Below are 12,141 nucleotides of genomic sequence, written 5' to 3' on the forward strand. Positions count from 1 at the left end.
TTTTTAATTTCAACACATAACATGCTTTCATTATTTCTTAACATCACAAATACTAAAGAGCTAGTGATGAACACTAAAGTAACTCAGATCCAAAATAAGTAATTATGGTATAGATTTCAGCATTTAACCATAAAGCAAAAACTATAACTAATCATGCAAATGGATTACTCTAGTTACTTCATATTTTTGTACAGAATGTTTCACATGGATTCTGGTGCTACAAATTTTATGCAAGCAACTTCAAAGCATAAACTCAGTACTGAAATTTTTCCAGATTTTATACACTTATATAGCAGAGGTGATAAAAAGATTAAAAACAGCAAGCCACTAACAAGGATTAAATCTACAGAAGGTTTTACTAAGGAATTGCTTCTCAAGTTTTTACCAGAGACTGGTCCTGAGTTAAACATACTCCAGAAAATTTTTCAAGATTTAACTCACCATACTAAATTAGTTATTCAGTTAGCTTAACATGAGTTTGCATAACTTTCTCAAGATGCATCTGACCAGCATTGCATCTGAACTTTTTATCACGGGTAGAACATACTCTAAGCAAGATCATGCCCAAAAATAAGGATCAGCAACATTGTAGATTACTCAGAACAAAAATAGTAAATCTAGCCCTAAGATGCTAAGCATGATTATTCGCCAAGGTAAAACTCAGCAAAAGCAGCTCAAAATTCTTAGACAGGAACACAGAGGTAAAAAGAGACTCCAGAAATAAACATGGATTTTTCTGAGCATAAGAACTATATATAAGGAATTAAGTTGATTAAACAAGCATAAATCATGGTATATAGCAAAAGAACTCTAATAAATTTGAAATTTAGAGATTTGCAGGGATTCAGTGGCACAAGACTGTAGTAAAATTTTCAGAGCAAGTTCATGTACATATTTTCCAGAATTAAATCGAGAGTGCTAACAACAGATTAGAGAATCTTGATTGTTCTAACCTGATAACTGTTTTGGTTTGAGGTCATCTTTTTACTGTGATCTTAGCATCCCATTAGTTATAACATATCCAAAAATCAATGTCATTTGATGAGCAGAACTTCATGAACATGCATAAGGTGATTTTCTTAATCTTTTCCCTAGATTAAATTCGGTTGAGTTTCTGCAAATGTGAATGTTACAAAATTTGTAGATTTTGTTACAAGGATTCCAGATCAGTTGAGTTTGCATTTTTCTGATTTTTCTGTGATTTGTTTCGCATTTTAGAAGTTCACTGGTATACACTGTAAAACTTGCAGAGACACCCTTGAACGAAAAAAAGAAATTACAACCGGGTCCTTCGCCGGCCTTCTCCGCCGTGGCATCTTGCCGGTGGTGTTCTGCGGTGCAGGGCTTACCGGGGCTGCCACGGGGAGGCGCGTGGGGGAGAAAGGATCGAGGAACACCTACCCTGGTCGACGTTCGAGCGATTGGAGCACCGGTTCAAGCTCGTCGGTGTTGATGGCGGGTCGGTTGTTCGGTTCGCCGGCGCTGGAGGCGAAGGAGGGCTCGGGGTAGGGGAACAAGGCGCGCACGAGCACCGCGTGAGCTCGTGGATGCTTCTGGGGTAGCTGTCGGGCTCGGTCTTCCCCGGAGCTGGCCGGTCCGCGGTGAGCCTGAGCTCGCCGGCGGCGGCGCAGAAGGGGAACGGCGTCGGGAGGGGGTTTGGGCTCGATTCTGCGCGCGTGGAGCTTAACTGGGAGGTGGCGAAGCTGTTGCGGTGGTCGGAGGGGGCAATGTGGGGCTGGGCTAGCCGGTCCGCGCGAGCTGGATCTCGGCGGCCATGGCGGAACGGCGGGAGGAGGAAGAAGGGGAGAAGGGGCGCGACTGCGGGGGTTCTGGGGGTCTTTATAGGCCACAGAGCTCCTGGGTGAGGAAAGGAGTGACTGGGGGCGGTCGATTCGGCCTGGGCGAGTCGACGGCGAGCGGGCGGAGGAGGCAGCGGCGCGGCGCATGGCTGGGGGCGTCGTGGCGGCTCGGGAGCGGCCTGGGACGCGTGTGGGCGTGGGAGGGCGCCAAGGGGCAGGCCAGGTGGCGCTAAACGGTTTCCCCGGGTCCATTTGGCCGCGGGCGCGCGGTGGACGAGGTCCACCGGCGGCGTACGGCGGGCGGCGGGAAAACAGAGCACCGGGAGAGAGAGAGGTGAAGGTGAGGGCCTAAATGTGATTTCTGAAATTCCAGGGACCTCTCGGTAATCTAAAATTTTCTCCTATTTGGAGGGCTCAAATGGAAAAGTGTTGAATACCACTTTTGCATAACTTTTCAAGATCTACAACTTTTGTGTTATGCAAATTTTCATTTGAAAATCACATTTTGAACTATTGACCCATTTGCATATTTGCACAAAAGGACTTTAGTTTTATTCAGTTTTTGACTTGATTTTGGCTGAAGTTCAATTGAGCACATGTCAATTGAAACACCTCTCATGGGCCAACAAAAATTTTGTGCACATTTTTGAATTAAATTTTGAGTAGCTTTTCACTCCTTTTTCTTTTTTTTCCTTTAATTTTTTTTGTATGATTTGTCTTTTATTTGATCCTTTCTCTTTAAATTAATTTCTCAAATTTTTCTTTTAACTTTAACTAAGGTACATTGATTGGATTTAAAGGTGCTAACACCTGAGGTGTCACAACCTACCCCCCTTAAAAAGAATCTCGTCCCGAGATTGGATGATTGAATTTGAGGTGGGGAAAATGATATACCTGAGGTAGAGCTAAGGAAACCCGGATAGTGTCGATTAAGATAATCCTCCGTCTCCCAAGTGGCTTCTTCTTCAGTGTGATGAGACCACTGAATTTTATACATTTTTACCACCTTTCGACGAGTACCTCTCTCTTTTTGATCCAGAATTCTGAGTGGATATTCGGTATATGAGAGATCGGGCTCCACTAAAATTTCCTGTTGATCAATGATTTCCGTAGGAACTCGAACACATTTCTTGAGTTGGGATATGTGGAAAACATTATGGATGGCGGCAAGTCGTGAAGGAAGTCGCAAACGATAAGCCACGGGTCCACATTCTTCAATGATTTCATATGGCCCGACATAGCGAGGTGCGAGCTTACCCCTAACTCCGAAACGTTGAACGCCTCGAGTTGGAGACACTCGTAAATAGACGTGGTTACCAACCATGAATTTCAAAGGATCCCTTCTTTTATCGAAATAACTCTTTTGCCGGGACTGAGCTGCTCGGAGATTAGCTTGTACTATTTTGACTTTCTCCTCAGCCTCGACCACTAATTCGGGTCCAAATATTTGGCGTTCCCCAGTCTGAGACCAACTCAAAGGAGTTCAACACCGTCGACCATACAAGGCCTCGAAGGGTGCCATCTTCAGACTGGCCTGATAGCTGTTGTTATAAGAAAACTCCGCCAAGGATAAACATTTGTCCCAGTTCTTGTCATAATGGATGACACATGCTCGAAGCATATCTTCAAGAATTTGATTAACCCTTTCGGTCTGTCCGTCAGTCTGTGGATGGTAAGCTGAGCTTCGAATTAATTTAGTTCCGAGAGCCTCTTGGAGTTGCTCCCAAAACCTTGCCACAAACTGAGGACCACGATCCGATATAATTGTTTTGGGTATACCGTGTAGGCAGACAATTCGATCAATATAGATCTCAGCATATTTCTTGGCTCGATATTCAGTATGCACTGGAATAAAATGAGCAGTCTTTGTGAGCCTATCAACAATGATCCAAATGGAATCATGGTGCTGAGAAGTATTTGGTAAGCCCACGATGAAATCCATGCTGATATCTTCCCATTTCCAAGACGGAATTGGTAGAGGTTGGAGAGTTCCAGCAACTTTCAAGTGACTAGCTTTCACTCTCTGGCAGGTGTCACATTCTGCGACATAGTTGGCAATCTCTCTCTTCATGCGAGTCCACCAAAAATTTTGTCTGAGATCTTGGTACATCTTGGTGCTACCCGGATGAATAGAAAATTTAGAGAGATGTGCTTCGTCCAGGATTTGTTTCCGCAGCTCCTGATTCTTTGGAACGACTAGGCGATCCTCGAACCACAAAATTCCTTTATGGTCCACTCGGAAACACTTATATTTATTTTCACCTTCTACTACTTGCTGCTTGATGATACCAACACTTTTGTCGTGTAATTGTGCCATGATGACCTGGTCATGGAGTGTCGGTTCCACCGAAATATGATTCAAAGAACCTTGAGGGATGATTTCTAATTTCAGCCTTTGCATTTCCGCACACAATGTGTCATTATATGACTCCATTGATAAGCAATTGCAGTGAACCTTGCGACTGAGCGCATCGGCTACAACATTCGCCTTGCCCGGATGATAATGAACCTCCAGATCATAATCTTTGATTAATTCCAGCCATCTTCGTTGCCTCATATTCAGCTCACTTTGAGTGAAAATGTATTTGAGACTCTTATGGTCGGTATAGATATTGCAATGAGTGCCCATAAGATAATGTCTCCAAAGCTTGAGGGCATGAATAACGGCGGCTAGTTCCAGATCATGAGTGGGATAATTCAGCTCGTGTGGCCGAAGAGCTCGGGAAGCATAAGCTATCACCCGATTGTCTTGCATTAGAACACAACCAAGACCAGTGCCTGAAGCATCACAATAAACGTCGTATGGCTTATTGTTGTCAGGTTGAGCCAAGACTGGTGCAGTGGTTAGATGTGCTCTCAATGTATGGAATGCTTCATCACACTTCGTGTTCCATTTAAACTTGACATCTTTCCTTAGTAGTTCTGTCATGGGCTTAGCAATTCTGGAGAAGTCCGGAATAAATCTGCGGTAATACCCCGCCAAGCCGAGAAAACTGCGGATCTGATGAACTGAAGTAGGAGGTTTCCAGTCCATCACTTCTTGTACTTTGCTGGGATCAACTGAAATGCCTTCACTAGATATAGTGTGACCCAAAAATTTGACTGTGTCCAGCCAGAATTCACACTTGGAGAATTTTGCGTACAGCTTATGATCTCTGAGACGTTGAAGAACAATGCGCAGATGTTGCTCATGTTCCGCCTCATCTTTGGAATAGATCAGAATGTCGTCAATAAAAACAACGACAAACTTGTCAAGTTCCGGCATAAATACCGAGTTCATGAGATACATAAAATAAGCCGGAGCATTGGTGAGACCGAAAGACATAACCAAGTACTCATAGAGACCATATCGGGTTGAGAAGGCGGTCTTGGGAATATCACAAGGCCGGATTTTAATTTGATGATACCCCGAACGAAGATCAATCTTGGAGAAAATCTTTGCCCCAGCCAACTGATCGAACAGTACATCAATGCGGGGAAGTGGATATTTATTTTTGATGGTCACCGCATTGAGAGGCCGGTAGTCAACACACAACCTCAGACTGTCATCCTTCTTCTTTACGAACAGTGCTGGGCAACCCCATGGTGAAGCACTTGGGCGAATAAAACCCTTGTCCAGAAGTTCTTGCAGCTGGATTTTTAATTCGGCTAATTCTTTGGGCGGCATTCGATACGGCCTTTTTGAAATAGGGGCTGTACCAGGCTGAAGTTCAATGATAAATTCGATATCCCGGTCTGGCGGCATACCAGGTAAATCATCCGGAAACACATCTGCATATTCACGGACTACCGGAATATCTTCGAGACGAGTATCTTTCATGGCATAGGCACAAGAGTTCTTGCATTGGTGATGAGGTAAATATAGAACCGAATGACCATGAGTTGGAGAATTTATTTCGACAGCTCGGGAAGAGATATCTAACATTACCCCATGTCTGTTCATCCAATCCATTCCCAGAATAATGTCCATACCTTCTAGTGGCAGCAATATTAAAGTGGTAGGGACAGTTTTACTACCCAAACTTAGTGGCGCATTATTAACGATTTGGTTTGATGCAACTTTGCCACCCGGAGTAGATATCATGAATGACCCTTTTGTGTGGCAAAAATCTAACCCAACCCTTGCTCCGAATTTAGAACTAATGAAGCTATGAGATGCACCAGAATCGAATAAAATGACTGCGGGGTGATGGTTTATAGAGAATGTACCCGACATGATTGGTGCTCCCTCAGGTAGTTCAGCAAGGTTGGTGAAGTTAAGTCGGCCCTGCCTGACTTGGATGGTTTGCCTCTTGCCCTTGTTCTGATCGTTTCTGCGAGGAGCCTGCCCTTGAGATTGTCCCGCCTGGGGGCACATCTTGGCAAAGTGATCCGGACTCCCGCATCTGAAACAGCGGTTATTATTATCGGGGCGAGCGGCTGGCTGAGCATTCGGCCTAGGGCCGGTCTGCTGCTGCTGAGGTGCAAATCGAGCTTGCTGGGGAAGCCCGAATCGAGTCTGCTGCTGCTGTTGAGGAGGCCTAATAATCCAACGCCCTGGCTGAGGGGCCTTCTGAGAGGATGCGGGTGGGTTATTTTGCACAATACGATACCTCGGTGCAGAGGCACTCGAGGGTCCAGCAGGTGCCTTGCGCTTCTTTTCAGCGCGGTGTGCAGAAATCAGATCCTCCTGAGATATAGCCATATTCACCAATTCATTGAATGAGTCTGCTCGGACAAGATTTAGCCTCTCCTGTAACTTGGTACTAAGGCCCCGACGGAAGCGTTCACGCTTCTTAGCGTCGGTATCCGCGTGATGTCCAGCATACTGACACAATTGATGGAATACTTGGGCATACTGCACCACAGTACGAGTGCCCTGAGTCAAGGCCAAGAACTCGTTGAGCTTACGGTCAAGAAGTCCAGCTGGAATATGATGATCTCGAAAAGCCAATTTGAATTCATTCCAATTCACCACATGATCAGCCGGTAGCATCCCGTGGTAATGATCCCACCACATACGAGCTGATCCGCGAAGCTGCTGCGCGGCATAGCGAGTCTTGTTCGCTTCGGAACAAGGAGTAGTCAATAGAGAAAACTTGGACTCGATCGTGCGAATCCAAGCGTCAGCGTCCAGAGGCTCATCTGCTTTATTGAACAGCGGAGGCTGAGTACTGAGGAAATCTTGGTAGCTCGCCTCTTGTGCGTGATGAGCATGATGCCCACCCCGCGGTTGCTGCTGAGCTTGAACCAGCTGCCGCAGAATTTCCGTCTGGGCGGCAAGAACCTCAGCAATACCCACTGGTGGAGGAGGTGGAGGTGGATCGCCATTCCCTCCGGCTCCAAAACCACTAGGGGTGCCTCGAGTTGATCCAACCATCTGAAATGTGAGTACTTTTGCATTAGGCTCATCATTATCATCATTTCAAATGGAATATACAACTCAAAATGACATGGAAATACTGGAAATTGCTTAATCAGGTTGTGCAGCAAAACCAGCGATACGAAAACGCTCATAACTGGAGTTCGGTACATGATATGGACTTGAAATTTTTACAAGAGATAGGAAATTTCATGATCTACAACTTTGGTAGTCATCACAAAGTCAGATTTCCAAAGTAGGTTAGTCGAAAAATTCAATTACTCCTCCTCTGGTTTTTCTGCTTCACAGAAAACAGAGCTTCTGTAATTTGCGATTATCTCCTGCAATACCAATCCGTTTGGGCTGAAATTTTGCGAGCAGGTTCCTGATGAAATTTGGAACAACTTTGGTATTCAACTCAAGAGCTAAATCAGAAAGGAAAAGAGGATAAAAATTCGAACTAGCTGCTGCCTTCAGCTTTTTGCAGATCACTGATAATTAACACTAGTAGCATTAGGGGTTCATTACATCCATCGTTTTCTCATTTCTACTTGGTCACTCCTAACATCAGTACTAAGGGGGTTACTCAACTCTAAGTTAGCCTAGTAGCCATGATCCAAAAGTAGGCCACACTAAGAGGAGTCTACAAAAGCTAAGAAACAACGCCTCGGTCTACATGTTGACCGATGCCTCACTCGCCGCGGGAGTGTGAACCTCAACCGGTGCGGGCTGCGGCGCCTGGTCCTCGAAGTCCATCTCTGAAAAGCCCTCGATCTCCTGGGGCTCGTCCTCCTCGTCCACCTGCATCTCGTCGGGAGGTGCGTGAAGGGCATCCTGCGCGTGCTGTATCGCGTGGAGCTGCCCCTGAGCCTCGTCCACCTCAAGCTGCAGGTCGTGAAACTGGTCCTCCAGGAAGTTGATCGTAGCGTCACGATCCGACACAGTGTCCTGAAGCTCGTGAACCTGGCCGTGGAGCTGGGCGATAAGAGTAGCCCTGCTCTCGAGCTCGGTACTAGCCTCCTGAAGCTGCCCATCTCTCAGCTGGACTGCCAGGTGCAAGGCCTGAGCGTGGTCCACCAACTGAGCGACGGCGTAACTCTGGTAAGTGTGAAGCCTGTAGAGGCCGTCCAAGCACATCGCTGTCGTCCGAAGTGCCCCGACCGGGTCAAGGGTAGCGACCACGTCCACGTGTGCCATCCGGTCGAGCCAAAGCGGGTCGGCCGGGTCAGGTGCAGGGAACAACCCGAACGCGGTCAGAACCACCTCCAGAGGGTGCGAAGAGCAAAAGGTGGTCATCGCCCTCATGGCGGTAAGCTCCCAGGTGTCCAGCAGATAGTGACCGACCATCTGAGTCACGATCGGCTCCCACCCGTTGAGCGGGTGCTGCGGGATCACCATCGTCACATTGCAGCGACGAACTCCGTCCTCCACAAACTCGTGGCCATCGTAAACCGGTGGCTGGAGGTAACCGGCTGCACTCAAAAGCTCCCAAAGACGGCGGGGAAACCCGTCCCAGTGCAGGCAGGCGGAGTGCACGTGCCCCTGCGCGTCAACGACCAGCAGCTCTTCCATCTGTCCCAACAAAAGACCGATAGATCAGCTGATGGTAACAAGAACTACTAACTCTGGAACAGTGAAAGAAATGGCCAAAACTGTAGAGAACTTGCTTCAAAAATTCTCAAAAATTTACACAAGATCCCTCTGATATTAAGGAACAATTCACCTAGTCATCACTAAGCTCAATTCGGATTCCATGGGGGTGATATGCTCAGGTATTCAGAGTGATGTCAACCAGGAAAACTGAGTGTCCAGAGAGGGTGTATTTGGACTATAACTCTCAACCCAGACGTCAAAAATTTCTCAAATTTTTATGGTAAGCTCATCACTTAGTTGTCTACAACTTTCATGTTGAACGATTTTTAGTTTGAACAACTTATAATGGTCGAAAAATTTCGTTTGTATAGACTGTTCAGAGTTAACAGTTTTACACAGGGTTGATCCAAAAATACAAATACCATGCTAGAAGGCTTCAAAAATTCTCAAATTTTTACAGCAGCTTGATAACTTAGGAAACATCATTTAGTCTTACTACCCCAAGTCGATTTGAGTAACTTATCAGAAGGTTAAAATTTCGTGGAAACCATGTGGCAGACTTTCTGGATACTCCCTAGGATAGTGTTTTAACTGATTTGCTTGCGATTTCCCCAGAGATTTATTTGCTAATCTTTTTGAGAATGAATGCAGAACCTATACGTCCTCACCAATGAAAAATCGCCAAGTAATCTTGGTCTTACGCAAATGATTTTGGTGGCATACATAATACGTCTCTCACTATATAGCTACTCGATATAGCTAGATAGCCTATAATTCGATCTCGAGTTAGCGTACCTGCAGAAGATTGACAGTGTATAAAATGAACCTTTCGTGCCAGCACTCACGAAAGCGTCCCCATACATTACCGATCACTATAGAATCGGCATCCATACCATTACCGCCGTATGGACAATGTTAAGCATACGTTATCGAAACAACGTATTGACTGAGTACCGTCTTTGACGGGGAATTGAATTCCAATTTTGAACCATTACTCCCCATATAATCAACCGAAGTTGGTATATGGGCAGCAGCTCAAGTAGGCCACTGCTTGAGCTTCAGCGTTCGGCTCGCATCACCGACGGGAAGGTCAGACTCCCTCAGCTGACTGAGTAAGCATACCTTCGTAGCGACGATGTAGTTGCAGAATTTAAATTGCGGAATTTAAATACTGAAAAGTAATGTGCTGGAAGTTAGCCATACAAAATAAGCCACCTGATTATACCCATAAGATCCCCTAGGGCTTTACGTTCTAGACTTGTCCTTGGAGATCCTAAACTTTTTCAAAGACTTAAATAGTTTTTAAGTCAAGTTTTTTTGTTGTTAGAAAACAAGGTTGTCATCTCTGGTAGGCTGTCTGCGAGCTCTGATGCCAGCTGTGGCGGAACCACCCAAAACTACTGGGCCCGGGTGCACTGATCTTCGTTGCTAAGCAACTCTGACCCAATTTGGCACTCACCGGTAGTTCCTCGAGTGAAGCCTCGATAAAAGCCACGCTATTCCAGGATCAGCAGACAACACTCACACGAAGGTGAGCCCAGAGATTACAACACAAACCATTTCATACATCTCAGAGTGATTGCAGCGGAAAGAAAAAAAAATTTATTACAAACCATGTTCAGACTAGTGAAGTACTAAGGAGTTCCAACTCCTCAAATTATTCAAGTCTCAAAGTTCAGCGGAAGCATTAAAAGATAACTAACGAAACAACGTGACGCATCGGTAAAGCCCGTACGAATGCGTCACTCAGCGGGAGGGTGATTAGCACTAGCTGAAGGGCCATCCCACTCAACCGACCAACCCGGAGGCAGAGTACAAGGCCAAGTGAGACTCGCAAACAGATCTTCAAAGTTAGTACCTGAAAAACAGTGCCACAAACAAGGCTGAGTATACTAATACTCAGCAAGACTGACCCGTCTCCGGATATAACATAGTCCGATAACTAGACATGCAAGGCTTTTTGATTGGTGGGGTTTGCTTGCCAAAAATGCCACTAAATGTTGATCCTTATTTTCAGATTTTATTTAGCCATCTTCTAGTTAGATTAACCATTCTAAGTCTGCATCCAACTCTACACAAACATGGTAGAGCAATCATTTAATCAACCAGCAGTATTTTCATCATCATGTTCCACTTGTTACTCTATGTGACCGAAATCATTAAGCAATCTCATGCCGTGAGAGGCGGACGATTCCGAATCGAATTTCAACCTGGCCAGGGGAACCTAGACCACACGCATGGGGATCGACTTCGCTCCCGCCCACGCTACTTTTCCCCTTTCTTTCCAGTCCGTGGATCCGGCACACCCTCCCCGACTACAGAGTCCGACCACTCTGCACCCGTACGTCCGGACAAAAATAAAACCTACTTCTACCAAGAGGGTGCGAGATCGTTCCACTCGCTGGTCCAATCAGGTACTTCAGCTTACCGATTACCATATTTCTCGGTATGTGGCTAGTACTTTCAAACGCTTAACGAAATGAGCCACACCCCGCGACCTTAGCCATTTTTGACTACACCGGCGGGGTATCACAACTACACAACCCCGCCCGTTGTCCTTATATTTCAGCAGGAATTAAAGTCAGTCAACTCCTATAATCTCGCGAAAGGCAGGAAACCTCTCGACTTTTACCGTACCTAGTTAGCGGGGCAACTAGTCGAGAAAAAGATCCGGGTATCAAACATAGGTACCTAGGAATCATGCACCTAAGGTTTTCGATCAACTCCTAGAAAACGTAAATGCACAATAAAAATTATTACAACATATACAAATAGTAAGATGAATATAAAGCGTAAAAATAATGGGATTATGCACCGGGGCTTGCCTTCTTGGGCACTGTCAGGCAGAAAAACTTCGGGGGCTTGGCCCGGGTCTTGAGACAAGTTAGTACAGTTCAGATTAATCTCCTGCTTCGCACGAGAGTCCGCGGGCACCAGTTCGTAGTCTCCGTCCGCGAGATTAACCGTTTCTATATGCAATGCAAGATTATGAGTTATTCATGGATAACAATTTCTTTCCTTTACGATAAAGTTGTAGTCCACGTAAGTTAATTTAGTGCCGATTTCACATTTCATTGCATGGGCAATCGTTTATAGAGTAGTAAGCATAACTATGGTTATTCATGAATGAGTGGGGTTTTGGGTTTTCATTTTTTAATTTCAACACATAACATGCTTTCATTATTTCTTAACATCACAAATACTAAAGAGCTAGTGATGAACACTAAAGTAACTCAGATCCAAAATAAGTAATTATGGTATAGATTTCAGCATTTAACCATAAAGCAAAAACTATAACTAATCATGCAAATGGATTACTCTAGTTACTTCATATTTTTGTACAGAATGTTTCACATGGATTCTGGTGCTACAAATTTTATGCAAGCAATTTCAAAGCATAAACTCAGT

This window comes from Panicum virgatum, chromosome 2N (assembly GCF_016808335.1).
Source record: "Panicum virgatum strain AP13 chromosome 2N, P.virgatum_v5, whole genome shotgun sequence".
Lineage (NCBI taxonomy): Eukaryota > Viridiplantae > Streptophyta > Magnoliopsida > Poales > Poaceae > Panicum > Panicum virgatum.